The sequence below is a fragment of the Trachinotus anak genome, unplaced genomic scaffold, assembly GCF_046630095.1.
Source record: "Trachinotus anak isolate AG129_WGS33_773 ecotype Australia unplaced genomic scaffold, CSIRO_AGI_Tana_v1 ptg000032l, whole genome shotgun sequence".
Classification (NCBI taxonomy): domain Eukaryota; kingdom Metazoa; phylum Chordata; class Actinopteri; order Carangiformes; family Carangidae; genus Trachinotus; species Trachinotus anak.
In genome coordinates this window covers 4,452,610-4,479,147 of record NW_027273883.1, presented here as the reverse complement: position 1 = coordinate 4,479,147, position 26,538 = coordinate 4,452,610, and the positions used below count along the sequence as shown (strand labels likewise).

General features: G+C 40.0%; 1 protein-coding gene across 1 annotated transcript in view; it reads left to right on the top strand.

Moving 5' to 3' along the window:
- The window catches only part of znf385d (zinc finger protein 385D), a 79,017-nt gene that overhangs the window by 9,385 nt on the left and 43,094 nt on the right, over positions 1 to 26,538 (top strand). The window lies entirely within an intron of this gene.

Below are 26,538 nucleotides of genomic sequence, written 5' to 3'. Positions count from 1 at the left end.
ACCTCTGTATCTGATCTCTATCTGTAGACGTCTTTGTGTAAAGCTGTTATCACCTCCTCAGAGCTACAGACTTTAGCTCTGAATCAGCGAGGTCCAACCGTCCTCGACCTCATCTGGTTGAGTTCATGGCGTCTGTCTTTTTATTAAGTGCTCGCTCTCTTATAATTACCCATGAAACATTTCATTTCGATGATGCTTTTAAAGCTGTAAGGCAAGACTTTGAAAATGAAAGGAATACATTTAATCTTGCTGGCAGTCTCCTTAAGAGGAGTAAATCTATCTTTGGAAGAAATGTAGGTTTTGTTATGCAAACATTTAATCAGCTGGCACAAGATAGAAAATGTGTAAGTTGATCTCTGACAACTTAATGTTACTGTTACTGTTGTTCTGTTGTTGAGAGTGTATAATTTCTTTCTTCTCTGTAAGCACAAAGAACTCAGAGAAGCATTGATGGAAATGTGTGATCAGTGTGCATTTAGTCTGCAAATAGGTTGCATGCTCAGCTTTGTCTCGGAGATTTCCTGACTCCTCTGTCTTCGGGCTAAGACCAAAACTCATAAACTGAAAGCAGGTTATTTTTCTTTGAGGATTTTGGCCGCCGAGTACAACACATTCACATCTGTTTCTTTTTTAACTCAAACACAAACAAAGTTTACTATAGAACATGTTGAAAACTGTACACAGTAGCATCTGAAACATGACAAAATGTTTTATAATTTCCGAGTGAGTTGTGAAAGATTTCTATGAAATTTCTCAGAACAAAAGCTGGAATTTGGTGCTAATTACAAGGAAAATAGAGACAGTGTTCAGCTGTTACTCCTTTAATTAACTAACTCCAATTGAATGCTTGTGTAACAAAGAGAGTCGGTGCACAGCAGGTCAGCTTAACATGCAAAAATTTAACATGCATGGAGAAAACACTTTTCAAAAATATTTACTTTGTTTTAAAGTGAGCTTTTCTTTTATTATTTTCTCTTTAATTAGGACTGAACTACATGCAGGAAACGTCTTGAACATCTAGACAAGTAAAATGAAATGTTATCACTTATTTTTATTTCTGAATACACCTCAAGTATGTGTTCATTCAGAGAATTTTACAGACTAAATGATTAATTGATTCATGGAAAAGGTAACTGGCTCATTAAATGAAAACATAAACAGTTGTAGCCCTAAAATTTTCTCTTATAGCAATTGGAGCATAATATGTTGAGGCATTGGTAGCACTTGGTTAATGATAGGGAACAATCGTGGCCTTGGTTTAATACAGAAAAATTCTGCACTGCCCTGAAACATGACAAAGTGCGTTTAGGTTCTCAGCATTTAACCGAAAGACTTGATGTTTCCCCAACTTTACTTAACCTGCCCTTACTCGTATGTTCACCAGACGCCCTTGAACGCCACGTTACGAGTTGACTGTGGGACAAACACGTAGCAGGTCTCATACTCTAAATAAATAAATAAATAAATGAACTGCCTGTGAAGATGGTCCCAGCTGAAATTATAGTTCCCATCATGATGTAATTAAAAAAGCAAATCAGTATTGAGCCTCTCAGAGACAGTGATGTGCATCTGTCAATCTGCATAGATATGTAAATATCAAATGTGATGCGAGGGTCTGAGGACAGAGGGTGTCAAATGCGATACAGATTGTAAAGCCCCCTGGGGGCAAATCTGTGACATTTGTCTATATGAATAAAACTGACTTGACTGAATGTGCATCTCCATCTTTCTGTGATTGTCCGCTGACTCCTGGTCTTTGACTCTGATCCCCTCCCAGTCTGTGCTGTTATTGGCCTGGTTTCCTGTCTGTACATTATTATATTTTAGATATACTTTTTATTTATGGTTATTTTTAGATGGAAAAGGTTCAACTGTGTTTTAAAATTTGAGCTTATTCCTTAAGAGCTCATTCTTTTTAATATTTGGGTGTCACATTTCAGAGACAAACTCTCTAATTGGCCATTTCTATACTATTGATAACTGGTGGAAATTGCTTTCTGAAATGCAATGGTAGCATGTGGCTACACAGACCTTATTGGATTTGCAACCAGTGAGGCGCTACCTTTTAAATGGGGCACTCACCCGATGTGCACTTACTGTACCAGGACTCCTGTGTACACTGGTATGGATCTATTGATTTTCTTTTTTTGAAAGCAGAGAGTAATGATGAGAAAATATGTGGCCTTGCGCATATCGAATCAGCGAGGTCATCAAAAAATACGATGACTCATGGAAAGAAGGAAAAACCCTGACACTTAAAAGCATAAAAGTTTTTTTGTTTTTTTTTTCAGTGTCCTCTTTTGAATTACAGGGATAGCTCAATTTAAAATCTGGTGGAAAGAGAGGTTGAAATATGGAGCACAGCTGGATAAGAGTGAGAAAAAAAGAAAAAAGAAAACAGGCACATGAAGGGAAAAAAGTGGGGACATCACAGAGAAAAGCCTCGATAACCCAGGGGAAGACAGATTGTTTCAGTGAGGAGACGTTCATGAGAAAGTTCAGGAATACTGCGTGTCCCTTTTCTCGCCCCATCTAATCTGTATTTAACAGGCTGCAGATAATAAGTAATACACTGGGAAGCCTCCAAATGGTGGAAAGCGGATACTTGATGAAGACAAAGTAATCACGTCTTGCTCTCTCTGTTGCACACACACACACACACACACACACATGTTCTCGCTCCTCTCTCAGCCTCTCTCTGTTTCCTTTTTTGTCGCTTATTCTCTCAGAATAAGCTCCTGATTTTCTAATCACCAGCAGAATTTGGCGCAGTTGGAGATGCTGGAGATGACACCAGCAGAGTTCATACACAACTAACTGTCTGTTGAGCTGCCTACACAAGCCCCCACTGCAGCCCCTTTCAACGCCAGTGCAACTTTTGGTTTCAAGGGTGCAACAAAGGAGCAGCTTGTAGGTTTGATCAGGTTTTCTTTGTGTGTCACCCAGCGGGTGGCTCGCTGGGTGGGAGAAGATGTTTTACCAATCATATAAACACTGCTGGAATAACTGAAACTGTCAAATCTGGGCCACAGAGGAAGAGTCCTGGATTCAGTTTATGACTTTAGTCAAAAAAAAAAAAAGTGAGTGTTGGCAGTAGTACTTTCTGTGCAGAAAGTGAAAAGCTTTTGCTTTCAAATGAGGTGAAGATGGAAGGAAATGAGGAGAGATGGAGGGAAAGACTGAGTGAAATAAATAAATAAGAGAAGAGGTCAATAAGGGTGCAAAGAAGGACAGATGGGAGGATGCAGAAAAGAATGAAGGAAAGAGGGAAATGATCGTGTGAAATGTGCAGTAAAAGTTCAATGATTCCCACTGAGCTATGGTTCAGTGGAGTTAAAGTATATTGTCTACTGGTGACTAAATGGTCTGGGCCCTGAATATTTTTTTTGAAATGTTTGATGTCTATAAGCCTAATATGTCTGTCATCTGCGGGAGCTGGTCAGTTAGTGGGGCTTAGAGTTAAAAGGGTGAAATGTTTTTTAGCCACTGGTGGAAGCAGCTCCCAACGGATCAAATCAAAACTGCCAAAACCGTTACTGGCTTTAAAAAGAAGCTAAAAACTGCTCTGTTCTCCACTGCCCTCATTAAATCATTTAATCTTGCACTTTAATCAGATATTATCTATTTTATAATCTGTGTTTTTATACTGTTTTCTTATTATGCTTTTTCCCTCTTTTTTTAATGCATTTTTTATTCGGTTAAGCACATTAAAGGACCTTCGTGTTTGATAATGTGCTGTACAAATAAACTTGTCTTTGCCTTTATAAAGTTGCACTGATGGAAATATTAAAATATATTCTGAAGTAAAGTATGTACAAACTTTCTCTGACTAAAAGAAAAGTACTTTCCACCTCCACATTTGAGCGATGCGGCTTCGCTCGAGCAGTTTATTAGAAGCTGCAGATCTGATTATAATTGTGCACAGAAACCAAACAGCTGTTCGATTGAGTGCAGCAGACGTTGTGATTTACAGATCAAGCCGAAGCTAGTTTCCATCTGTACTCCCACTGAAAGCACACACTTCTATCTGCTCAGATGAGGTCAGGTTTGCTTACTTGACTCCAGGGCTCAATAAACATTTATGCTCCCTTATTAAAAAAAAAAAAATACCAAATGATCCTATAGGTGATGATGACAGTTCTTCCATTATCGCACTGCAGCAGTAAGAACACACTTCATCCTAGAAGCGTTCACTTTTTTCATGCGTTGCACAAAAGGGAATAGAGAATGGAGAAAGTGTGTGTGTGTGTGTGTGTGTGTGTGTGTCCACACCTGCATGAAATGGCACTAATACCAAAGTCTCTTGTTGAGTCTTTGCGCAATCTTGTTCTGGGCCGAGTGACTGACATAATCAGGAAGTTCGTAGCCAGAGGGAAAGAAGAAAAAAAAGAAGTTTGTTTTCGCTCTCTCTCTCTTTCTTTTTCCCCGAGTGGGGCGCAGTAACACAAGAAAATGTAACAGAAAAATGTGGCTTCAAGTCATAAAAAAGACTTAATTCATGTAACTACACGTGCTCAGAGACAGAGGGTAAAAAGGTCTTTCAGGAGGCTCCAGTTAAAAAGGAGTTTTCAGACAAACAAGGCGATGTTGTTGGAGTTCAGAGCAGGGTGGAGACGAGGTGTAGGGACACGCTGATATGTTGTTGCCATGTTTTTATTCCAATGTGCTGAACCCGTCTACCTCCAAGAGTTACTGTTTCTATACATGTGTTGTTTTATTGTGTAGTTTTCTATCTATCTATCTATCTATCTATCTATCTATCTATCTATCTATCTGGCCATTGTGGGCAGTGTTGTACGTGAATAAACAGGGCGACTTTCTGCTATTATTTTTTTATTTAAAGTTTTTGTGATTAAAGTATGCACTTTTTGTTTGTTTTTTCTTCTCTTTATTAAATTTTACCAATTTAGCCAAAAAAAACTAACAGTCTCCAGATGGTGTCATGCAGAAACCAAAATCATAAATCATACACACAAATGACTGATTGCATTCTTGGATTATTTATTTGTGTGCTCTTGAATGACTCAATTTGTGCTCTTGAATAAATAATTCATGTGCCGAAATGAACAGCACATGTTTTTAAATGGTAACAACATTTCAACATGTTTGAGGCTGTTTCATGCCAATGATAACAAAGATAACTAAATGACGTTTGATGGGCAGAATCTGAGGGATATTCACTTGCATGTCTCCATCAAACATTATATTGAATCCAATTACATAACCCATAACCTGTTTATTGCACACTGCATTTATAATTCATGGGCACAGATTTATTTTTCCCCATGACACATGCTCAGCTTTGTCACTGATATTCCAGACATTATATGTACATAATAGAAGACTTTATCCACATCCTGACCCCTTTTTGTATATATCAAAATCTGGTCCAGTTGTCTTGTTGATGAATATATCAGTGAAATCATCTTAATCAAAACATATCAGGTGCAATCAGAATTTCTGGCTTTGTCCAGTATAACATTCCTCATCTGTTTTCATATAATCAAGGGAGAGATTCAGTGTTTGATTTTTGTTCACTCCAGGGTCACAATTTGGATTTCAAGCAGCAAAAAACGAAGGCGATAACAACAATGAACATGTCACACTTCACTGCATCCTCTTCTGTCTGTTGGGTGAAATCGGAATTCAGGTATTTTCAGTCATCAATGGAGAAATTTAATCCTGGAATGAATCACCGAAATAATAATTGGAACAATTTTAATGTGCTGGTTCAAACATTCGTGTCAGGACATGTTAAAGATTGCGCATAGTTACTTCGCAGCTGGAAGGCCAGTCCTCGGTAAAAGAAAGAGAAAGTGAGCTTTGGAAGAACTTTTGGGATTGCTCTGCAACTTTCAATTGATTCAATCGCAGAGGAGTTATTGAAATTGCCACCTTGAAAGAAATGGAACAAACCAGAGAAAAAAAAGGGGGAAAAGGAGGGAGAGCTCAACAGGAATGGAGTGTAATGAAAAAGAAAAGTGAAAGGGGGGGAAAGTAGTTTTCAGTTTAACAGAGTGTGAGGGCCGAGTGTGTACGTGTGTGTGTGTGTGTGTGTTTGTGTTGTCTTTCTTTGGCCCTGAAAATAAGATCTATCTTGCCCGGAGCCTACATCTGTCTTGGAGAAACAATACAAACTCCATTTCCCCCTGCAGAGTAATCAGGAATGTGATTTATTGATTCGGTGTGCAGATCTGTATGCTGGGAAATTACCTTGTAGTCCTGCAACAGCAGTGACACACAGGCCTCAGTCTGCACTTGTGACAGCATCACAGTCCATTTCAATGTGTACCCACCCTCGCTGAGTCAATGTTAGCATCAATGGCTGTAATGGAAATGTACTCTTTGACAAAGCACATAACACAGTGAGTCAGAGGAGTTCTTTGGTGCTTTCAGGGCTCTGGAAGGAAAAGTCCGATTCATTTTTCTGCATAGGCCTCTTCAGGTGAACGATAGTTGGAACACTACCGAGCCAGCCTGATGTCTGAATCACTGAATCACATTTCAGATCTGTTCAGATATTCAGCTGAGGGTCTGCTCATTCACTGCTTTTTCCTCCAGCTACAGAAACAATCTGAAGAGCTTTGTAGGCAGCATTAAAAATGTGGACATCATCCTCCAACATAGCTACAGAAACAAGCTAGCTGCAGAGCTATATCCATGAAAAACAGCCACAGTAATGGTGATGGATGAGACTGATGCAGCGGTACAGTCATCTTACAGAAATAACAACGCTGAAATTGCCATATTTTGTAGCTCCTGCTGTGTCAAGTGAAAATGTCATAGTTGGTTGCTACAGATTTGTGTGTGTGTGTGTGTGTGTGTGTGTGTGTGTGAAGTTGTTTGATACCTGTGACATGCTTATTACTTGATTAAATACAAAGATAATCATTTAAACATTTGAACTAGCCTTGTACATTTGTATACACCATGATTGGTGTATTCTGAGTGAGTTTTTGAGGATATTTTATTGCGAAATTGGAAAACAAATGAAATATGTTGTCAGTGAACACTTTAGTAATACATTCAGTACATTTTTGCAACTTCCCATCTACAGCAATTAACAACATTTCCTCATTATTGCTGTACAATATAATCTGGTTGGCATTAATGAATTCAGTTGTAGTTGCAAATTAGTTGCATGATAATTACTAATTAATTTCTAGGAGCCAGGGTTTTACCCGAAGTTAAATATTGGCAATAACAGAACATAAACTTGTTGCAGCCATCAGTATAAATATATTTGTATATGAACTTTTGTCCAATTTTTGTTTGTTAACACAGCTGACTGTGATACAAAACAAATCTCAGATAAAACTGACAATAAAATTAAATCTAATCTAATCTAAACACTCTTCTATATACAAAGATGAGATCATGGAGGTCCAGACCCGGTACTTTTTCTGAGTTCATAACAAAATGTTGTGAATTTTTTGCCTAAAAATAGCTGCAAAGATGTTATTTTTACAAGCCAAGATCACAGACTCTCTCATCTGATCACCTGCGTCACTGCTTACTATTGCTTTGTGTGTGGTGGTGTGTGGAGTGAAGGATCTTGTTACTACAAAATTTGGCTCCACGCAGGCAGCTGAATCACCAAAGTGTGATGCAGGTGACGTGAGGATTTTACAAGCAGACTGTTTGGAGCTCAATGCCTTTCATCCCCAGACATCATGTGACCAGTAGCTCCTGTGCGGTCGCGCTATGTTTAACAGGAGCCGTCCATCATTTGTTGGTTAGTTGGTTTCACTAGCTGGCTAAGATTAATCCCATCCATCCACTGTCAGACTGATAAACCCTCTGTGTAAGTTGAGATACTTTTCTGTAAATTCAGTTTGTGTAAAGCGTTGAAATGCGCATTAAAAGTGAGGTTTCCCTGTATAATTTTATTTTCTTTACATGGTTATCCCAGCAGAGGCCAGTGACATTTGCATACAAATATCAATTGACCCTGTGCTTACTGTCCTCACTGATAAAATGAACGAAAGGACAGCATGAATCAGAGCTCAACTTTGGGAAGGGAAGAGACACAGGGCAAGATGATGAGACAGAAAGAGAGAATGTGATGATGATGAGAGAGGAAGAGCAGGTCCGGCCCAGCGTGGCCAGGACAGGATTAGCGTTACGACCTTGTGCTGTTCAACACGGACCTGATCACACTCAAACAAAGGAGGCCTAATTACCACTGAGCTATACTGTATGTTCTCTGGTGATTACAGTGGAAGCTATTGGCTCAATGTAACAGTAACACAAACCTGGTGTAATTATTGTGTCACTATATAGAATTATTGTATAAATATATTATTATATAAAACACGTTTTCCTTACATATATGTACTGTTTGAGACACGTTTTTGTAATTTAAATCCAATATTTCCAGATTGTGTTGTGGATCATTCATTGCAACATTAAACCTGATTCTCATGCATTACTGCTTGACAGATTATTTATGCTACTACCCACTTTAAAGCTATTTTTATCCATCATGAAATGCACACATGTAGATCAAGGAAATCCACATTTTTTTCAGGCAGCAGGCCCCCAAACCCACATAATAAGCTTAGTTTCTGGACCTTTGTATTTCTAAAACCCTGCATATGGTCATGGGTACATGTAGTAATTGGTAATATAGTACTGAGACTCCTGTGTTTCATTTAGGGATCTCATTAAAAGAAGTTCTTCAAAACAGAAATTTACAATGGCAATTGTGGAACCAGATCTTATTCCCACTCTATAGCTTTACCCTTCCTTTTTTTTCTCTTTTTTTTATTGTTGACTTTGAAATGACAAATGAACGCTCAAAGCATGCGCTGTATGATGATAAAATGAAAAGAACAAAGGGTGAGTCATGGCTGTTTTGCAGACTCTCATTTGATTTACACATGTCCCATAAACATCTAATGGACTCTATAAATTGCACTCCTGGGGGAAGCATGCAAGCCCACATAACGGCGGGGAATGATCAAAGCTAGAGAGCGAGCGCGGGACCACCGCGGTGCCAGCCACCTTCCTTCCAGCGAGTCGCACCTGCTGGAGTGAAGTGCATATCTGTCTAACGCACAGCACAGCGGCCCTTATCATTTAGCTGGTGCTCTGGGGCTTTTTAACCCCCTGAACTGAGTGGAGGCTTTATGTTGGCAGGGCTCGTCTTGATATGTTCTCCCACGATAATATTTCACTCTCTGGATAGCTGCCAGCTCACCGCTCTCTCTCTCTCTCTCTGGTGGAATGCAGAGATAATAGTGGGGAGCTCAAGATGATTTTTTATGGAGGTGCTTAGTGCCAGCTTTCCAGTCGAAGCCAGCTGATGCTGTAGTCCAGTGTCTCCTCCTGCTTGTGCTGTTCACTGCAGTCAGGCTAACAACTCTCAAACCTCCTCTGGGTGTTTAAAGTCAGTGAAATGTCAACCTGGGTGTGATAAGTGGTGAACACAGGGGTTTGAATGGAAGGACAGTGAAGTATATTTGTTTACCTCCTGTGTTTCAGTGTGCTCTCTGCACATCAGAGGCTTGGACGTAAGAGGCTAATGGAAGACTGGAGCAATCTGTTTTTGCTTATTCGATGGTGTTGCCATGCGCTTGGGGTTCTTTGAGGCAATAACAAAAATATGGCAGCTTTAACTGGCCATCTGGTCATCTTAAAACAGGGAATACTTCTCAATTTGAGAATTTAAGAATGTATGTAGTAATTAAAAGCAGCAGAGTGTTTTAGATTTAGGTTTGTGAGAGAACTGTGCTCACAGCAAATCATTGGATTTTTGTAAACAACAGTAAAAGCATTGGACCTGATGGACCATGGGCCATGATGGGTCTAGGTCTGATGTTCATTGAAGCTGTCACTTCATTGTTTGACTGGTTCATTTGAAACGGATCCATCTGCTGACAAAGAAGTGAAGGAAAACCCAGGCTCTGTTAAATATATAGTCTTTTCAGCTGTTGCATGCAAAACCACAAATGTTGAGCAGATGATCATAATGCTGACAAAGCTCGGTTGAGGTGTAGATGCTCAGAGTTTGGGCTCATTATTCATTATTGAATATCAGAGTGATTTCACTACTGTTCTGAGGATGCAGTTAAAATAAATTAAGCTGTTGAAGCGCTGGATACAGGTTTTGCATCCTGTGATCAGAATAAAAGAAACTGTTTTTCTGTTGTTGGAATGGCTAATGAAGAATATCAAATAATATTAAAATTATTATAGAAACATCCATGGTTCTTAAGTTGGGGTTGAGATGCCCCAAACAGTTGTGTGTGAGTATGTGTGTGTATTGTTTTTATGTACAGCAGCAGTTAGTTGGTTGATGCTTAACAACCTGGGCATTGTTGTTTCTCTATCTAACAGGAGCTAAATGGCTAAATCTGGAAGCAGCTGTTAAAGCTTGTGAAGAGCAGCTGGACACATGTGACCGGCTAAAGCTGCCATGATCATTACATTACATTATGAATGAAAAAGGAACTTTGCTATTAAGGTAACAACCTCGCCTTCCTGAGTTACAGCATTGAATAATGACTAGAGGTGTTTTTGCAGAACATTATGATGTCACAGTGATGTTGACCTTGATATTTGGATATAAAAATGTCACCACTTATTTTTATCCTTACAGACATTTGAGTTAAATTGTGTCATAATTAGTGTACGATTTGGAGGTATAGCCAAAAATTTGTTTTGTGAGGTCACTGCGACCTTTGACCTTTGACCACCATAAATTAAATCAATTCATGTTTGAAACCAAATGAATTTTTGTGCCAAATTTGAAGAAGTTCCCTCAAGGCATTACTGAGATATTGCATTCACGTTTGTGGGATGGATGAACCGATAACTTGAATATATAATACCTTCGACCCTGGTGACCCCTGGCTAAATGCTTTAGGACTCCATTTTCCTTCTTAATTTTTTTTGTCCACAAATTTTTGAAATTTTTTTTAACTTTTCTCAAATATTTTTACAGAAACACAAGATAGTGTCAACTGTTCAGGCCTCTAAAAAGTATTCAAGTAAAGCAATCAGATGTTAGAAGATCATTTTTGGTTTAACCACTCATAACTCACATGCAGCTTGCGACAGAGGGTCATGAGTCAACACTGCTTTGCTTAAAATGGCCACAAACCAAAAAGTCTGGGAACTGCTGACCTAAATAAATAGTACGTCTGGGTTAAATTTAGAAATTCAGTGCTTGGAAGTTCACCAGATAATCTGAGTTACTTTAAACAGCCTGATTAAATTATATCAGTTTATAAGAAGAGAAGTGGCTTCACAGTATTATCTTCTTCTACTGTCACGTTAACAGTCTGTGTCATTGGAGGCCTGAGTCTGATGTTACTTAGCCAGAAAACTTGTGGTTTCTGTTTCTAAGAAATGTTTATATCAATGACACTATACCAATCTGCACATTGCAAACATATGAATATTGGTAAGTGGAGAGCTATTACCCTTAGAGACAGTTATTTCTTTCCCAGTTTCCCAGAGCTGAACATGCTCCACCTCTGGCATCCATCCGTCAGTAATCTCTTCCACTGTGTGTGCGTGCGTGAGGGCAGGCCTCGGACTGTACCATGTTTCACTGTCAAAGCCGAACCAGCTGGAGAATGAGTGCGAGCCGTTTGCACCTGCAACACAATTGTTCCCATAATGAAAAACAGACCAGTCCCAGAGGGAGAATTCAAAGGTGTTTTTTTTGCACCAAGACAAGGTTGACCCAGGGATTTATGAGAGTGACAGACTCCCAGGACTAAATCATTATTTTGATGAGTAAGCCTGGGGCTCACACAGCCGCGTGCCAGTGGTACGAGGTCTTCGGACACACCCTGTTTGTCTGTAGTGATATTTCCCTCTGTAAAGGGTTTCTCATATGTATATTTCTCATGAGCAGTGTTTTTCTCTTTGTCAGCTTACATAAATGTGTCCCCTGTGTGCTAAGAGAACTCAAACGAGGGTCAGCCGTGAATCATTCATGCCGCAAAACTCTCGAGTTGAAGAAACTGTGCTGAAAGTTAGTGGTTTGAACTCCTGCTTTGCCTGGGAAAGTCTCTGTGGAGAAAATGCAATAACTTTCATTTTGTTGCAGTTTGAGGCGAGCACATAACCGCAAGGGAGGCCCCCCCCCAAACACATCACATGAGTACAAGTGGTCCGTATTTAACAGTGCAAGTCGTTACTGTAGTAGATAATATGCAAATATGTAAAACAGAATAAATGAGAAGCAGGGAGCGTTGATTAAGAGCATGCTTGCTCAGCAAACTCTTCCTGCATTAAGTGAAGCTAAAGAATACCAACATCATTGAAAGCAGGATTAGAAACTTGACGCCCCACAGGTCCTGTAAGGAAAGTTACAGGGACTTCGGCGCATTTGTTGTATTGTTAAGATTCTGTGTTAGCAGGTGGCTCATGCATTTTTCTATCCCAGCGCATTGATTTTGGAAATCCAATAGATGGCCATGCTCCTCAGGCTCCACTCTCATTACCACGGTATCAGCCTTGTTTGATATTCATGGTGGCATATTATGAGAAGATAAATCGTTTAATCTTAGTTTTTATTGAACCCTGTCATGAGTGAGACACTCCTCTCCGTCCTGTGGGCGTAGCTGAAGCCGTTTGATAGAATGATGGATTAGAAATTAGCCAGTGAGGGAATTTTGCAAAAACACGATCGAACTCCATCGGCTTGAGTTTCACTGCACCAACGGGTGGTGCTTTATATGCAAAGACTTTCAGAGTCCTGCCATCGCACTTTTCCAAAGCTTATTGAGGTTCATGCTAAAAGTCAAGTACATCCATGTTTTCAGCAGATGAACATTATCAAAAGTTAAATACTCCATGTCAATAATGATTATAATTTGAATCCAGAAAAGTATTTTTTTCAATGTTTGTTTTACTGACAATTTAAGCGTCACTGCCGTGCTTTTTTTTTGCCACTGTATGTCCAGGAGACCACCTCTCAATCAAAAATGTGGGTGGGACTTTAACGGATTTCTTCTTGGATTTCCTGTTGGAGTTTGGGTTTCAGTAGGTGATGCTCTTTCTCATTCTGTTAAGCTACAGGCTCAGTGATGTAGACCAAGCGTTAGCCGTCTAAATCTGCACCTTTACAGATGATACAGATGTGTTTGTTTCTAATAGCCTGCCAGTTGCCGGCCCCTGGTGGCAGTGGGAGGAAATGTATCCAACAAGCCCCATCTTCAATGAAGTCAAGCATTTTGGAGGTTTAGATGCAAACATTTAGGGCTCTTTAGAGCTTCACCAGTACATGCTGTATGTAGTCATGACTGGTGTGGCCGCCAAACTGTTCTTTATGAAGGTCACTGTCTGATAAAAACACTGTAAGAGAAGCAGAAACAAGACTGAGGTTGTATCCGATATCACTCATTGTGGAGTCTATAAAGTCCACTACATAGAGAGTTTGCCACTTTGTAGTGCTATCTTAATGTATAGTAAGAATTATTATACCCTATATAGTGGACTCATAGTAACCCACAATGCATCATGAAAAGTAGTGTACAATGGATCGTCATTAACCAAGTAATATATACCATCATGCATGCAAATTACCAATGAACTCACATGCTTCTCTACTCCCTGGAGACACAACTTGCTAGCAGAGCATGCTACAAGCTCTAAGGCAAAGCGGTGCTTTGAGCTAAATGCTAACATCAGTATGCCAACATGTTGCTTGCAGGCAGGTGTTTAGCTGGTAGTTTATCATGTTCATTTCAGTTTATAAAAGTCAGGTGATCATCAAAGTGATTTTAATTTATCCTGATGGGGATGTGAACCTGAAGTTTATCAGAAATGTCAACAACATGGTGGTGCTAGAGAAAAAGACAGAATGACCAAAAACACTAGGATATCTGGATATCTTCTGGTCACCATGGATACATGCTCCAAATGTAATGGCAAGAAAGAATGCAGTGGTTAGCTGTCTCGACCAAAGCCGTGGACCAAATTACATCACCATCCCTGGAGCCAGGCCACAAGCGGCATGGGAGGTTTTTTTTTTTTTAATTTAACTATGTAAACCAAAATGAAATGAAGAGTTGATATTGAATTAAATTTTAGTATTGCCAAAGACTCACCTTTACTCTCAGTATGGTTAGAACTGACTGACTATCTATCTATCTAACTCTGGATTCTTTTGAATAGCAGATGCAGAGGCTTTGATGCACTGGACAGGCCAAACTAATGGATAGATAAGTAGTTTTACTTCAACTGAGCACACAGAGAAGCCAATTTGGCCTTTAATAAGATCCAGATATGAAGGATAATTATGCTAAATAGCCTATGTTGTTGCGTTCAGCCGGTTGTAGCAATGTAACAGCTGACTGTGAGAACACTGTGATGGCAGAGTGAGGTGCTTTAAGGTTATAGGAGGACCTGCTGTTACATTTTTATCTTTCATCTCAGCTGGACAGGGGACAGAGTGTGAGGCTGCCAAATGCCTTGAGGGAGCTCTCCCAGTTCAATATTTCATCCTGATGGGGCCTAGTGGTGTGAGAGGGGTCAGCGGTGAAGAGCAATGGGAAAATGTGGAGGGAACATTCATACCTGGTGGAAAACACCATGTCTGTGCGAGAGAAAGGAGGGAGTGCAGAAAAATAAGGGTCAGATTGAGAGAAAAATGGAAATATTGAAAGAAGGAGACAAACAAGAAGTGGTGTCTGGAATGTGAAGAAGGCTAAGTGTTGGAGGGTTGAGGAGGACGTATTCACGGTGAGATAAAGACAAAGAATATGACAAGGAGAGTGAAAACAAATAAAGTGCAATGTTCAACCTTCCTCACAACAAAATATCAATTTGGCCCATACATCAAGGTTCTTTTCATTTCTGTTTCAATGTGTCTTCACCTTCATTCTGTTATGCCTTAATTCTCATCACTAAGCAACCTGGTGTTCATATGAAGCAGCATTAAGTGAAATGAGCTATTTTACTGTCTTCGTGTCTCACCTTTATTCTGCTTTAACTACTTGCACTTGAGGAATAAATAGAAACACTGCGTTTCAGCAAAAAGCTGAATTTGCTTACTTTTTGAACATTAAGTACAAAAGATTTCTCTCAGTCTTAAAAGCCTACACCCAAAGGAAAGAAGCAGATAAACAAGTAAAATCATCGAGTGGAAACAGACTTTTCCCTGGAGGCTTTAAAGAAGGAAGCAAGTTTGAGGAAGATCAAGTCGATATTTAGTAACTCAGTTAAAACCTTGAAGGGTTGGAAGATAAAAAGCAGATTTTTGTGAATTTCATTCAAAGCACAGACAGTGTGAATTTTCCTATTCAGTGAAGCGCTCAACATCTCAGCAGCTCATCTCTCTCTTTTCCCTTCTATCGATGTACAGTATCAGTGTTTCCCTCCATGTGTGTCCGTGAGTCATTGTACCCATTATACTGTGCAAAATGGCACAATTTACAGGATCATTTCAAAATAAATACAGCACCCACTATGAAGCAGTTGCATAGCCAGAAATACTGTATTATATTAGCACAAGGATCTGTAAATCTGAATTAAACCTAGAAGAGTCAAACCCTCTGGTCTTTTCAGTTTAATCCTTTTACTACAGTGGACAGCCATTAAAAAAACACCTGATTTCTTGTACATGCCTGGGTTCGGATTGTGTAGCTTCACATCAGCCACGACAGAGGATTGTCCTTGAAAACACTGTAGGCTGCCAGCTAGTTGCAAGCAAATGTAAGCGCATTTAAAAACCCCCAACATCCAAGATGGCTGCTGAAATGTCAGGTATGCCTCGCACCTCTGTATATAATATCTGTTGGCCCTTATAGAAAAAGATTCTTGCAGGTAAAACATAAATGATAACAAGTAACATCTAAGGAACAACATTATTGTTGAATTTCTCAAATATTAATTTTGCACAAGCAGAAAATTTGACTAAAGCAACAAATCATGTCATATTAAATGCTTTATTCATGTTATTATTTTGTCAAACTGAATTAATCCATATCTGTGAGAGGTGTGTAATTTGCAGGGTGTTTGCAATAAAAACAATATCTTGGGGTAATTATTTCTATTGTGTGATTGGAGCATGATCATCATATTTTGCATGTCCTGCAGTCAGGTGTGGCTTTGGAAACCTCTGCGCTCAGCTCTCTGAAAACAAAGAATTCAAACAAACAACGTTGCACGCAGATCAAAAACTAAACACATCTGTCTGTGTCTTGTGGCCTCGTGCTCTGGGTTCTTTGCCAGTTTCCGTTTAACAGAGCTGAGGAGCTGATGTACATTTCAAGAAAGCTAAAGAAGAAAGTTGATTTTTAAATTCTTTTGAGGATAGTATTTGGACACTAGTGAACCTCTGAGCTGCAGTTAACAATTAATTTCATTATCTATTAATCTGCTGATAATCTTGATAAGTATTTGATTAAATGTCAGCAAAAAAAATTGCAAAAAAATGTGGATAATAATTTCCCCCAACTCCAAAACCCAAAGATATTCAGTTTACTACCAGATATGACAAACAATCATTCAAATAAACAGTGGCTCTAGACGGTCAGATCCTACCTCAGACAGTCTTTAGGCTCTATCTCATTTTAGTTGTGGCCTGCTCTCGCAGCTTTGTTTTGGTCAGAGGACTATTTTGCCTTATCAGAAGTTAGCTAGCCAGACCGCTGTCACTTTTCCTCCTGAAGTTTAACTTCATGAGAGCTGCTGTTGCCCGCTGTGTGTCACCCTCTGAGCTGATACTTTATTTCATTCATATATTTCATCTATTCATCATACTTTCCTATGGCTCGTATTGTATGGAGCATCAAAACTAACAAAACGTAGTTAAGAGTTATCTCACTAGTCAAAAAATTACTGAATACATAAATAAATAGTAATGTTAGTTAAAACTATTTTAATAGAATGTAAAACAAGAAGTATAAAGCTTTTTATTTACTTTTTTACTAGATTTAAATTATTTTGCACTGTTATATGTTGATATATTTGAATATATTTTTGATCTGTCTGATATCCTGTGGTTACATTTTGTCAAAGTCTAGTATTTGGTATGAATGAAAATATTACACACTGGTTTTAGTTTGAACGCTTGGCTTTTAGTCTGGAATTTCCTACCTGATAAAAGCACCATTTTAATATTTTGGCGGTCAGTCGCCTTCCTACCGTGTCATTGTGTCATAATGTTCTGTGTTTTTTATGAACACCTGAAAGTCTTCAGTTCTCTATCATTATAAGCCAGTGAAAAGCCCCCTCAGATTTGACTTGCTAATTTCGAAAGTCCTTCCCATGTGGCAACAATCTACAACATCGGCTGATGATGAACTAACGGACTGGGTCAGGTGGGGGAGGTAATTGTGAGACACATAGGGGGGAGAATTACATTTGACAGGTCATTCATCCCACTTTAGTTAATAGTAAGTGAGGCTGGCGGCTGTGAAAAGAGCATTTAGACCTCACCAGTGGAGGCCTCATTGACCATTCTCTCTCTATACATGTATTTCGATAGATATCAATGTGTATTTTAAAAATCCTGTTGCCTTTACAGACTGGATTTTTTAGTACTTATGGCACATGTCAAGAGAACACCCACTATAAACACTACATGCCTCAGTCATACACAAATTTTAAATATAGCTTACATTGTGTATAATACATTATAACACAGGCATGGGTTGGATAGGTATGTGCTCTCTAGAGGCTCTACACTCAAAACAGTCCGACACTGCTGCAAATAGATTACCTAATTGTGGAAGTATATTAATCTGCAGACAGTTCGTCTTTTGCTATTGGTGTTTAATTTAATTTCAAATATGACAATGTAAAAAGTTCCCAATGACTTTAGATGCACTTAGTTTGGATAAAAGCATCAGGTCCTCAGGTGAATGTAATGTCATTAATATAATGTAAAAAAATAAAAGATAAATAAATACTTCATGCAAATTCCCCCCATATACAATTTCATGTGAGTCATAATTTATCAACAAGAAACCTCTCTGGGTTGAGTCATCAGTGCAAAAGAAAATGGAGAGAATATCTTTCTTCTTTGATAAACAGTCAAAGGTACAAATCTATGGACATAAAACCAGGAGGGTGAACTACGACCCCGTTGCATTCTGCTACAAGCACCACTGCGGAAGCTAAAGATTACACTGTTGAGAAACCTGACAATATAATCTTAAAATTAAATGAGTTGAATTTGGATTAATGCTGCAGCTATAGCTTCATGTTTTGTTCTCAGCTGCAATGACAAAGCACTTTGAATGCTGCACTGTTCTGACTTGTGCTTCTGACCGATTTCCATGGCAAGGGTGGCTGAGGCTCAGTGTTTCGTGGTATATAAACCAGACAAAACTGAACAGAGTTAAAATAATTAAAACTAATGGCCACAATATAAACCTGTGTGAAGATAGTTACATTATCCTCCATGTTTCTGTGTGAAGTTACACTGAAAATATCTGTAAACTGAGAGCGTGATGTGCTGCAATTTCTTTTAGGGAGGACTTCAGGGTGGATGGTTGGGCCATAAATTGTGAGAAAACAAAATGGCAGTTCGTGCCCCATCTCTTCCCAGCAGTAAACACCATGGAGGAGATACATCCGAAAACCATTCACACAGCTCGTTTTTGGAGAAACAAGAGTCTTTGAACTTTCTGTTCTTTCTGTTTATATCTAAAAAAAGTGGGTGGGTTGGAAACCCAGAATTACTGCCTCCAGTCTTTTTCATAGAGAGCAGATTTACACCTCCGAGCCCCAGTGTGTAATTAGTCTGACCCCATAAATTATGTATATAGATATTCACATGCATAATGAAAGAGTTGTACTGTAGATGGAAAACCACCATTTTGTGTGTTACTTATTAAATGACTTAGCAAAATACACACCTCTGTTTGTTTACTGATGTAAACAAACCGTGACAGCATCAACAAATCAGTTGTTTTCTATATTGTTATTGTGTATTAAAATACCTGTCAATCAATTTAAGAGTGAAAAGCATCTTAACGTGTCTCTTTTTTGGCTCTTTTGTTCACATTTGAATTATGTATTGTGTCTTTGAGTAAACATCATGCAGGATAATGAACACACACCTCATGATTGAACATTAAAGCCCATCTTAAATAAATAACTGACCATCCCCAAATGTTTTTGCTCCAATAAATCAAAAAAATATATATATTATCAAAATATTGCATCCAATGCCAGAAATCTCTATGCACCTACCCATCAAGTTATTGGTATTGATTAATCAACCTCCTGCAGTTGTGCTATAGTTGTTTTATGCTGTGGGGCAATAAAGATATGACTGACTGCTCCTTCAGAGTGATTGTAATCTCCTCAAAGAGAGTTCAGACAGCTGAATTAAACCAAAATGTCAGATAATTGATTATTTGATGCTTTGTTGTGTATTTTTGATCCAGCGTTTTTGTTTGACGCTAACTACTTCTGTCACACACACAAAACCCACATCACAGAAGGCTGGCAAATGAAGCCTTGTGCAACCAGAACAGATAGCCCTCAGTGTGTGTGTTTTTGTCCCTTTTATCAGTCGCCTGCTGTGAAAGTCAGCCAGTCTCGACTCGACCATCTCAGCTCATCACTGTCTTGTCCTGTCACATTATCCGGCAGTGCTGAGTGGGGGAGCGTCAACGACGGCTGCTGTGCCGGACTTTGAGACGGACAGGCCTTCTGTGGGCTGTCAGATAGTATCCAGCAAATGACCTGCTTATTCTCCCTCCGCTGTCGACACGCTGCCGACGTCTCCTTCCTGACAGAGACACATCAGCAGGAATCAAAGACACACAGACGAATGAAAGGAGACACCCACAGACAGAGAGCAGGGTGACAGAGAGAATAGATTTCCTTATGCTGTTGAGAAATCTCCTCCTTCTCAGAAAGCTAACAAATAAAATCAATTATTAAAATCTAATGCTTTGCTTATCTGCAAGCTTTAAAGGTGCTATATGTAAATGTAGCTATTGCTACATAGCCGATGTCAGCATTTGCGGCTGTTTACTCACCAGTCTAGACTTCGTGCCTTTACTCACCAAGAGCTGTCTCCAGCAGTGGAAAGCAACACTAGTGTTAACTCCTGTCTCTATCACATCTTTTCCTCTTCTGAAGTTAGCATGCTAACCAGCTAACTCACTTCGAAATGCTCCAATATCGACTCTCTGTAGCCTCCAATCTGCCCTGAGGATGTAGAACTTCTCAGAGGACGTTCTGTAAACCCAACAATGGCCAAAGCTCTTGTCAAGTGACAACGAGCACCACCTGCTACCGGCAAGAAACCACGCTCAGTGTTAGAGAAAACATACAAATAGCCCCTTTAAAGTCTGCTGAGATTAGGCTTTATGGTCAGATTCATCTGAAATGTACTTACATTACAAAACTTTTACACTACGTATCCAAAAAGGAGGAGAAAACTTAAAAGAAAAAGAAGTAAAGAGTAGATTTATGTATGTGGGAAGCGAGATAACCAGAAACAGACCAACTATAAAGGGCTAACAAGAATTACAAGCTATTCAAAGCTGCACTGAGCAACATTTTTACATTACAAAATAATAATTAAGCTCCATCACACATCAGTCTTTGGCTCTGTGTGTAAGATCACAAACCCTGTGTGTTTACCCAGAATTGCTTTTTCAGGGATGTTTACATGAGAACAAGACCTGTTCAAAAGCACTGCAAATATGTATTTTTCCTCAGTTGCAGATTGGCTGTGTTCACCATCTGCTCTCTGATTGTGGTGGCTTTACCTCAGCCTGCAGGCGAGAGGCTGTTTCTAAGCAGACAGCTCATCAGGATGACTGACAAGTGTTGGTGCTGGAACTGCAACAACTTCAGAAAAAAAAAAAAAAAAAAAAAAAAAATCACATATTAGGAGCTTTAGGAAGAGTTTTGAAGGATGGAACTGAATTCGCTGCAGCCTGAGACGGTGCTCTGTACGCTGCTGTGGGCTTGAAAATGGGCATATGTGATACGCTGTGGCGTGTGTGGGTGTTTGCACTGTGTGTGTTTGCATGTGGATTATATGTGTGTCGCGGTACATTTGTCCCTGCGACATTTCCGTCCCTGGCAGGCGTGGCCCATGTGGAGTGTGTGGCTCAGTGGGTGGCTGATGGCAGCGGGGCTCGGGGAAGAACATGTCCCTGGAGCTGCAGCTGCTCTCTGCAGACGAGGCCCGAACACATCATGTTTCAGTGCAGGGAGGGGGGGAAATGCTACATGACAGGGGGATTTCTTAAAAAGATACATGGAAAGATGCGCAGGAGGTGGTGGGGTTTGCTGCTGAATTGTGGGTAAATTAGCAATTCTGCCAAGAATAGCACAGTGGAATACATTCAGACAGAGAATTTTCAGTCCCATTTTCACCACTTTATGCCCAGTGATTGATGATGTTTCCACAAATAAGCAATAATATCTCCACTGATCATTTTACAGGATGGCACCGTTTCTTTGCGGTTGCATCACTATAGATTCATTTCACAGCATCTGCACCGGAGTGAAGGAGAAATAACATGTTTCTAGCCCAGTGCGTGTTTCTAGTAAGAGGTCATCCATTCTCTCGTGGCCCAGATGTTTTTAACTGGCGTGAGCTTTCCAGAGCTCAGGCCCCAGTTTCCCAGCAGGCTGCAGTGCATCTGGTTCTCTGCTGTAGTGTTTCCCCTGCCAGCGAGCTTCGCCAACTCCATGTGTCATCCTCCTCTCTCTTCCCAAAGACTTGGGTGAGATTTACAGTATAAAGGTGGACTGTTGCATAACACTTTCTTTCAACAAAGTGTGTCAGGGCAAAGGCAGAGGAGAGCCCCTGCTCTGCTAACGTAATGCGGAGTTGTCAGTGTTTTTAGGCTGATCTCTTTGCCATCGCTGCTGCACAGTTCCCTGCATATCATCAAGTGCATTTCGGTTGAAGAAGTCACCATGACTTTGACATTGCCTACACATTTGGTGCAAAGCATTTCATAATGCAGATTGTGCACAGCATGCAGTATAAATCAATACAACAAAGAACAGATGTAATTTTTATGAAATGATACGAACTCTGGTGTCTGAAAGCACAAGTTCAACTGATATTCTAGAGGTTCCTTCCTGATATCATCTACTCTAAAACACTCTGCTCTATATTTTAAACACTTTATTTTACTAAAGCATTCTCTGTAAATGTACTCTCCATTAAAAACTGATAATGTACCCCATTTTCCCAACTGCTGTGTAGGTGTGTACGGTTGAACTGCGATGCCTGTAAAAGCTCTTATTAGCTCTTATCTTCTCCACTCTTGTCCCTGTACAATAATATGTCATATAGCTCAGGATAACTGCCAATGTTCACTTAGTTATAAACATTTGTTTTACATAAGAGGATCCAACTGTGTCTGTGTGTGTTTGCATCATTTAAGTTGACTTTAAATGCATGCATTCTACCATCTGAAGCATTGCTTAAAGCACCAGTGTTTGCCGCGCCCCCCCCCCCCCCCCACTGTAAACACTTTACTAACACATTATCACCTCCTACATTTGAAATGGTGATTTTGCTGGCAAACAATAACTCATTGAGAATGAGACAGAATATATTGGCTTACCAGCTGTTTGGTGCTGAGCAGGTGGCATATGGTGGGTTTATCAGAACTTTTTTTAGCTGAAAAAAAGCTGCAAAACCAACTGCTGAACCTGAACAATGAGAAGAGTGTGACCCATCCACTCACCTACCCTGCTTTAGTTTTGAAATGCATCTCTTCTGCTCCATTTACAGCTCCACGACGTCCACACAGCTCCTACACCACACTACTCCACCTTGAGGGGCTAAAAACTGAGACTTTTGGAAACGTTGGACCCATTTTAGTTTGAAAGCTCTGGGGCTGTGTTGCAGTCTGCACAGGCAAAAACACCCATGGCTGCTTCCTGACTGGGTCTTATCAGTCACGAATACCAGTGGTGAATGCAACATGAATAACATCTTTGCTAGCAGCTGTCACCTGGGGGGGGCACCCCGGTAGCTCACCTGGTAGAGAACATACCACTGGGCTCAGTCCTTACAGCAGCAGTCTGGGTTTCGGGCCATTTACTGCATGTCGTCCCCTCCATCTGTTCCCTTACTCTCTCTCTCACTGTCCCTATTGTATTAAAGGCAAAAATGACCCCCCCCCCCAAAAAAACCTGATTGTCTGGACAGAGATCATTTTCATTTCAAAATGGAAACGTATTAGTGTGGGCGCAGCCTGAACCGGAACAGTGAAGCCAAAACGACGAGTTGAAAACCCTGAAATGCTCCTGAGCATGATGGGAACTGCAGAGTATGATGATTCTCTGCAGGGTTCAACACTATGAGTGACTTTCACATAGTTTTGTTAATATAATAATATAGATCATAGTTTTTGGAACCATGTTCTATGTATCTTTGCTCTATGTAATCAGCTCTGAAGATGAACATGTGGCATCTGTGCTTATTTGTAAGTGTGACCCTCCACAGAGCCACACCTCGGTTTTGAAACCCACACATAATCCCCCTGCAGACCAGCACTTTATTTTGAGTTTTACACATATTGCGTCAGTGCACACTGTGTCAGAAATGTCCTATCACAAATATTCCCCTGTATTTGCTGCAGGGCTGAAACACAATGCCATTTCCTCAAAATCTTTTGTGTTGAGTGCCACAGTGGATCATAAGCGTCTGAAAACACCCACCAAGGACTACTTTGTGATACAGCCCAGTGCTGTAAACATAAGCACTGTGAGTCATTCATGTGAGGCTCCCTCCCTTCACTGACAGCTCAGCTGCCATTGTTGTTTTGCCACGAAAACAACATTTTATTGTAGCAAGATTTTGATTACAAAACCAAGTGGGCTCAATTTTGTAGAAATTCTTCACCGGATCCAAGCTATGAAATGGACCCATTACATCTTCATTAACTTGAGACCTATGTTCCTAAGCAGAGAAAAGACAGAAGTGATAAAAGACAGAAGGGAAAACATACAGGAGTGTTTAACTGGAGTCTGAACTCACTGCTCACTCAAACAGCATCTGCACATCAGTAAAACTCTTACAAATACTAATGTGTTTTCCTTTTTGAGAGGAAGAATCTTTTTGTTGGTTTTTGCCATTAAATCTGATCTGAAGTCAGAGCAATAGAAGCACAAAACTACAGCAACCCATTACAACAGCCTTTAGATGTGAGACCTTCACAGTTTCTCACCTGATTATTCCCTTTAAAAGTGACAGAAATAGTTGGACACTGCATCAAGTGGGTGTGAAAGTTACAGAAGTGGCTGGACACAGATGTTTCCAAAGTAGGTGGACCACCCAACAAGCAGTTCTGACAAAGTGTGCTGATCCCTTGAGCCTGACCTTGCCTGTTTTATCTAAGTCTGGACCTGTCTCTGTGTCTGGACCTGTCTCTGTGTCTGGACCTGTCGGAGTCTGGACCTGTCTAAATCTGGACCTGTCGGAGTCTGGACCTGTCTAAATCTGGACCTGTCTAAATCTGGACCTGTCTCTGTGTCCGTGAATCTGTTTCTGAATCTGACCCTGAGTCTGTTGCATCTTCTCAACTGGGGCCACTTTCTACTTTTAAATTGGACCCAGTTGTGAACCTGTCTGTCCATCTGAACCTTGCTATTTCCTCTAAGTCAGAGTTTTTCATACAGTGCCTCTCTTCTTCTCAACCTTGGTATATGTGCCAGAGTCCATCAGTCCCTTCAGGCCCATGTCATGTTTCCTCACCACAAGCTGCTTCTGTTTCTCTGAGTCTGAGTCTGTATCTTTTCTCAGCTTCAGGTCCAGTTTGTCTCTATCAGATTTTTGCCTAAGTCTGTTTCTCACTCACTCAGTACCAGACTGTTTGTCTTAATTTTTTTTCGGGGCGCAGTCCAAGACCAACCAGTCCTTCAGAGCCACGTCATCCTGTGGATGGTATACTGGGGGAAACCCCATCCATCTCCTGGACGGGATTTGTGTCATGAAGATGTCTGCACTGTCTCTGTCTTGTCAGTGTCTTTCTTCTCCTTCTCTCTGGAATTTTCCATTTCATTTGGTGCTTGACATCACCTGTGCTCTAGTTTCCATCAATGAGTTTACCTCCAACTGAAGAGGACAGGCAAGTAATAGATTCAACAGATTAAACTCCAAAATTTTACATTTTTTCAGATTCACTGTCAAATTAAAAATAATGGTTCTGTCGGCCTCATTAATAAAACTTTAATAAACAACTTTCTGTATTCATTAGAAATATTTTCTCTCAGGATCTGTTTAATCTGTGTCATGGATAATATATTCTGAGAGAAAAGAGTTGGGCGTACATTTTACTTCTCATAATTTCCAGAAACTGTACAGTATGACGGGAGACATAGTTTCCTAATTTCCACTTTTCCTAAAACATTGGGCTATTCTAATCACAACCTCGATTATAAATTAATTTCATTCATTTCGTGCAGTTAATCAATAGATGAAAAAATAAAAAAAGTTGCAGTTTTTAATGACTGTGCAGATGTTTGTCAAACTGTTTAAACATATGATTAGAACATATGGAAATACTTCAACAAAAACACTGCTGTGCTGACGGTGGAAAGTCTGAGCCCTACTTTATGATTTGGACAGTGTGTATGTGGGAAAATACAAACTCAGAACCGTCAAAAGTCACTGACGGCGTCGCTTTCAGTGCAAAGGACGGGACGTCTCATCTCTCTAAAAACAAGTTTGCTCTCTCCTCACATCTTTTTCTTGAATCTCTCCTGACGTCTTCAGTGGGAGGGATGAAAACGTGAGGAAAAGACACAAGTGAGGTAGAAAAAAAAAAAAACGTGGATGCAGTTATTTGCCCACAGCATAAACACAGTTAGACCAGTTTCCAGCCAGTCTTTGTGCCATTGTCTTTGTTGCCAAGCTGCTGCAGCGTTCCAGCCTCTGCTCTCACCTGCACCTGATTACTTGCCTTCCTGCTTCAGTCCTTTTGGAATTGTTTGCCTGTTTTTACCTCCAGCCTGTGGCCAGTGTGGCTGACAGTGAAAATATCAGAAATACTTTTCAGTTCAGCACCAGCTCTTTGCAGCACCAACACTAACTACAACCTGCCAGCGTTACTGCGTCAGAGGTGCACGTCATGAACTTATAACTCTGATTATTCAATGTGAAGAAAGCAAGCTTTTTGTATTTGTAGGTTTATTTGCTACAAAATGAAGCAGATTTATATCAATTCAAGTATTCAAATCACAAAAATCTGAGACAAACAATCAGATTTACCATGTCAGTCCTGATTATGATGTATTGTGCTGTTTCAATCAACGTACAGCATCACTAGAGAATGGGAAATACATTTAGTGATATGAAAATCTTATGATAACTACTGTGCTTTTAGACTTAAAGTAGCAGAGTTTGTCATATCTTGTGAAACTTTTCCTACCTGTGTGCACACACACGCACACACACACACACACACACACACACACACACACACACACACACACACACACACACACACACACACACTGTTTAACCCAAAATAATAATGAAAAGAGCTTCAGTTCAGCCAAGCAGCGTCCACAGACAGCAACAGAAGAACATCATTGTGACTACCTTCTGCTGCACAATTGTCAAGGTAGATT